Source organism: Balaenoptera acutorostrata, chromosome 7 (genome assembly GCF_949987535.1).
Source record: "Balaenoptera acutorostrata chromosome 7, mBalAcu1.1, whole genome shotgun sequence".
Classification (NCBI taxonomy): domain Eukaryota; kingdom Metazoa; phylum Chordata; class Mammalia; order Artiodactyla; family Balaenopteridae; genus Balaenoptera; species Balaenoptera acutorostrata.
Window position 1 is genome coordinate 109,040,367 of NC_080070.1, and position 6,083 is coordinate 109,046,449.

Here is a 6,083-nt window from a genome sequence, read left to right on the forward strand (position 1 = left end):
GGAGTCTCCTTGCCCTTCCTGACTTGAGTTCTGTCCTCTCTCCTTGTGTATCTGCCTCTTTCCCTCAGCCTACGACAGTTTTGACCCCTGGTGGGGTGGGGTGGAGATGAGGAGAAGGAGGAAGGGGGTAGGAAATCTACTGCCTGGGCTTCAGCCAGAGGAGGCACAGGCATGCGTGGTCCAGGCCCGGCAACCTGCCACCATCTGCAGAGGAAGCTCTGTCTCTGTCTGCTTCTCTTGCACCCAGAGGTTCATCCCATAGGGGCCGTCATCCCTCTGGCTGCCCCTTGGGGTAGAGTCTACAGCAGCCCCACTCCAGTTTTCTCTGGTATGAGGCTGGCATCCAGTTCATGTTCAAGGGGAGCATTCCGACAATTTTTATTTGACAAACACTGCATCTAGTCCCCACAGACACCTTTTGCCAATGTCCTCTGGAAAGGGCAGTATTCCTTAAATAGTCCTCAAGTGTTTCACCTTTGTTATTTAAAAGCCTGTATTTAATTTTGTTTCGATTGCCAAAGTCACAGTCTCTGCAGCTGTAAAATTACTGTTCTGTATAGGATCCATCTAAGGAGACTCGAGGTCCGTACAAAGGGTACTTGAGGGCTTCCTTGTTCTGGTGTCAGGACCCTCCTCATACGTACTGGAATTACACCATGTTTAGGAACTTCTATTGTATCTGGCATTATTTCTAGTGCTGTATTGTTTACATTAAGAAATTTTTTTTCTGTGTATTATGATGTTTTGACATCTTACAAACACCTTCTGGCTGGGGAGAGACTGGCTCTTCTGGGTTAGCCAATGCTTAGAGACAGAAAACAGCCCATCCAGGAACAGTTCTGTGAGATGGAAACTAACCAGTCCAGGGCAGACCTCCTCGGTCTGGCCCGTGCGCCCCAGGAGAAAATATTCTTTCACCTTAATCACCCCAGGGCAAGGTTCCAGGCAACTAGGGACCACATCTATAGCTTAGAGCCACCAGAATTGCTCAAACTAGCCAGTCCTAAGCTGTCCACCCTGCCCTGCTTTGTCCTTCCAAAGGAAACCCTAATAAAGGCTTTGGCATTGGCCCTCCCCTCACTGCTGTCCTCTGCCTTCTGAGCAGCTAGTGCTCCCCGTGGCCCTTTGTCATGTGCCGTGTCCCCTGAGTGTAAGAAATTTGCTTTTCTGAGCCTCTCTTCTGCCTCCTCTCAGGCTGACTGACTAACCGTCTCGTAAAAGAACACAGAACAGGTGCCCAGACCAGAAGAAGAGACAAGTTTGCTTATTCCCACAGAGGTCATTTCTTTTTTTTTTTTTTTATTTAAGTATAGTTGATTTACAATATGGTGTTTATTTTTTTACCCAGCCAAACTCAAGTCCACTCGCCCATGCGCAGTAAAGCCAATCTACGGACACAGGGTTATCGTGAAGGAAAGTGTAACATTTATTGCACCACCAAGCAAGGAGTCCAGGCAGCTAGTGCTTAAAAGACCCAAATTCCTCGATGGCTTTCAGGGAAAGGTTTTTAAAGACAGGGTGAGGGAAGGTGTGGTGGGGTGTGTGATCGGCTCGTGGACATTCTTCTGATTGGTTGGGGTGAGGTAATCAAGAGTCAACATCACCAGTTTTCTGTTTCCAACAGCTCTGAGATCTCTGTGCTTGTGGGCAGTGTATAGTTAACTTCTTCCACCTGGTGGGGGTTTCAGTATCTGCAAAAGAGCTCAAAGGACATGGCTCAGAATATTATCTACAGCTCCTGAGGAGGAACTAAAGTCCTTGATTTTGTTTAATGGCTAAACTATTATTATTTTGTCTTGATTGACTGTTTTTCTTTGTCTCTGCATTTTCTCACTTCTCTAATTAAACTTCTTCTTTGGAACTTGGGTAAGGCCCAGGAGTCTAAAGTTTTTCTACAAGAAAGAGGCAGGCAGAGGACATTGAAATTGAGCAGGGCCCTGTGGGGCTCCCGGGCATGGAGGCCTCTTTTTGTCCCCCATTTCTTATAGGCAATACTCCAGCCTCCATGACCTTGCCTGAGTTCCAAGGGGCAGATTTGAACAGTTCTTAATCAAGGGAGGAGCAGCCAGGAAACCACCTGAGACAAAGGAGGCAAGGATATACAATGGAGAAAAGACAGTCTCTTCAATAAGTGGTGCTGGGAAAACTGGACAGCTACATGTAAAAGAATGAAATTAGAACACTCCCTAACACCAGACACAAAAATAAACTCAGAATGGATTAGAGACCTAAATGTAAGACTGGACACTATAAAACTCTTAGAGGAAAACATAGGAAGAACACTCTTTGACATAAATCACAGCAAGATCCTTTTTGACCCACCTCCTAGAGTAATGGAAATAAAAACAAAAATAAACAAATGGGACCTAATGAAACTTAAAATCTTTTGCAAAGCAAAGGAAACTACAAACAAGACAAAAAGACAACCCTCAGAATGGGAGAAAATATTTGCCAACGAATCAGTGGATAAAAGATTAATCTCCAAAATATATAAACAGCTCATGCAGCTCAATATTAAAAAAACAAACAACCCAATCCAAAAATGGGCAGAAGACCTAAATAGACATTTCTCCAAAGAAGACATACAGATGGCCAAGAAGCACATGAAAAGCTGCTCAACATCACTAATTATTAGAGAAATGCAAATCAAAACTACTATTAGGTATCCCCTCACACCAGTTAGAATGGGCATCATCAGAAAATCTACAAACAACAATGCTGGAGAGGGTGTGGAGAAAAAGGAACCCTCTTTCACTGTTGGTGGGAATGTAAATTGATACAGCCACTATGGAGAACAGTATGGAGGTTCCTTAAAAAACTAAAAGTAGAACTACCATATGACCCAGCAATCCCACTACTGGGCATATACCCAGAGAAAACCATAATTCAAAAAAGACACATGCACCCCAATGTTCATTGCAGCACTATTTACAATAGCCAGGTCATGGAAGCAACCTAAATGCCCATATACAGACGAATGGATAAAGAAGATGTGGTACACATATACAATGGAATATTACTCAGCCATAAAAAGGAATGAAATTGGGTCATTTGTAGAGATGTGGATGGATCTAGAGACTGCCATACAGAGTCATACTGTCTGTAAGACTGTGTGATTTACAGACTGTCATACTGTAAGTCAGAAAGAGAAAAACAAATATCGTATATTAACACATATATGTGGAACCTAGAAAAATGGTACAGAGGAACCAGTTTGCAGGGCAGAAATAGAGACACAGATGTAGAGAACAAACGTATGGACACCAAGGGGGGAAAGTGGCAGGGTGGTGGTGCTGTGATGAATTGGGGGATTGGGATTGACATATATACACTAATATGTATAAAATGGATGACTAATAAGAACCTGCTGTATAAAAAAATAAATAAAATAAAATTCAAAAATTAAAAAAAAAAGAAAAAAGAAAAAAAAAAGAAACCATCTGAGGCAAGATTAAAGGAACCAGAGGAGCTCATCAAGATTAGGAGACCAGCCACCTGAGACCTTGCACACGCCCTAATCGTGTCAGCAGCCCCATCCTTAGGAAGTATTGTCGTAAAACTCCTCATCAAATCCCCCTGGGTTGGGACACATAGTTTTTTGAGGCAGGAGCCCGTTGCCTGGCAAAGTAATAAAGATACTCCTTTCTTTTCTTCCAGAGCTCTGTCTCCCCGTTTCTATTCGGCACCGGTGAACAGAGGCCGGCTTTTCGGCAACAGCACGGTGGGGGGAAGGCCCCCCCATGGGAAGGGGAAGGCCTGTCCTGGGAAGGCCGCATAGGGTCCTGCCTGGGTATAGTCTTAGGTGTACAGCATAGTTACAGCATAGTGATTCGGTATTTTTGCAGATTATACTAATTGATGTTTTGACGAAAGCCTTGAAAGGATTATGATTAACTGGGACATTTCCATCCACCTGGGGGCAATAGCATCTGCTGATGTCCATTATGGGTCCTGTGCAAACTGACCACCCCTCTTCTCTTTTTTACTATTTATTTATTTATTTGGCTGCCTGGGTCTTAGTCGCGGCATGCGGGCTCTTCATTGCCACGTGCAGGATCTTAGTTGTGGCATGCGAGATCTAGTTCCCTGACCAGGGATTCACCCCAGGCCCCCTGCATTGGGAGCGTGAGTCTTAACTGCTGGATCACCAGGGAAGTCCCTGACCCCAGCCTCTTCTAATTCTAATTTCCTCTTTGCTTCAAGCATGACCAAGCCACAGGGCATTCAGGGAAAACCTAGTACAGCCTTCTGGGAAGGCAACTTGGCCTCACTTTCTCATTGAAGACCCTTCTGTGTGCTGGCTGGGTTGCCCAGTGAGGTGAGGTGCTCTCCTGCCCTTGCCAAAGCCATTTCCACACTCCTTGGGAGAGCTGGGGATTACTGTGTCTTAAACAATTTTGTGCTCCAGTGAAGAAATATGGATGACCAAAAAGAAGAAAATCCCCTGTTAGCCCCATCCTGAAGCCCCACCTGTAAACCTCTAAGTCACTTTCAATACCCACACACATGGCTTTCAGGAAAGGGGGCCGCCCTGCAGAATACACAGGCAGCTTTTACAACTTGACACTATGTGTTGAACATGTTTTCGTATCGTTATATTGTCTTCTGCTACGTTATAGCATAATCATCCCATTGAATGAACATTGTAAATGCATTTAATCAGCACCATAATGTTGGCCAGAATCAATGAAAAATTAATCATTTGGACTATTCGTGATTGTAAATAGCCCTGTGAGTCAAATCCTCATGTGTGCACTTTTCAACACATCCACAATCACACCTGAAGGACACATTTCCAGATATGGAATCTCTTGGGAGGTGCTGTACAGAGGCTTGTGATACTTGTTTGATACAATTTTGATACCAAATTGCTTTCATAAATATTGTATCAGTTTCTACTCCTCAAAGAGTGTGTCAGATGCTTTCTCACCCACTGTGTTAACACTGGGATTATCCATGCTTTTAATCCTTGCCAATTCAATAGGTGAAAAAAAAAGTCATCTCATTATTATAATTGGTAATGTTCTGGGCCTGCTAATGGACGTCAGACATATGCTGGTGATTATCTTTTGAAGTCAACCATCTAAAATGTCCTTGGTCGAAGTAGTTCATGTTATAATTTGTAACTGGAAGATTTATAACAAGTTAATAGAAAATACTGATGTAATGTAACCACCTTCAGCTAGAAGGCCATTCTCTGAATAAGACCTTTTCCTTTCAACTGCCGTTAGGGTGAGGCTCTCCAACTTCCATTCTGTCAAATGCAACGTTAGTAAGAAAAATTGTCCAGGACGATAACTCGGGTGCTAGAGTGACCCCAAAGCAATAAGCAAGCGAGGAATTTGTTATTAAAACAAGAATATCCTCCAACCAACATGGCAGTGTGTTAATTCTCCAATAACATTGTTGAAGGCAACTCAGTGCTTGCTGGTTTCTAAAAGCTGATAAGTGTATTTATTCTATTGTTTTGACTTTGCTGTACTGTGAGTAATTTTACAGATCACTAATTTCAATGCCACAATCTGTAAGCAGAATGAAGTTGCTACATTCTTCCAATTAATTAACCAACAAATTTAATTTCACACTACAGAGTTTTGGAATAGCAACTGTTTACCGAAATTACCATTGCAAATAATGAAACTGAATGTTTAAAGAACCAACATTTAGTATTGTCAATTAAGTCTGGGCTAAATGTTAATAAACATAACACAGTTTGGGAAACCATCTGCTGGAGTGTCAGTTTGCTGAGAGCCTTCGCCTCCAGCAGCCTGGTCTACACAGCCTGGGGACGTGTCTTCTGGGAAGCAAGGGGCGATTGCAACTCTTTATGCAGCCACTTCCATCAGGGGACACTATCACTAAACTACCACACACACACAAAAAAAGTCAGCTAGGTTATTTCAGCTTTCAGAAGGTTCATTTACTGAGTAATCAGCAATGTGGCAAGAACCTCATTTAATAAACTTCATGTACAATCTTGCCATGTGTTCATTATTCAATGTTCTTCCAGCCTTTACCCCGGGAATGCGCACGTCTTAAACATGTGCAAACAGCACATGTAGTTGTCCCTCGGAATCCACGAG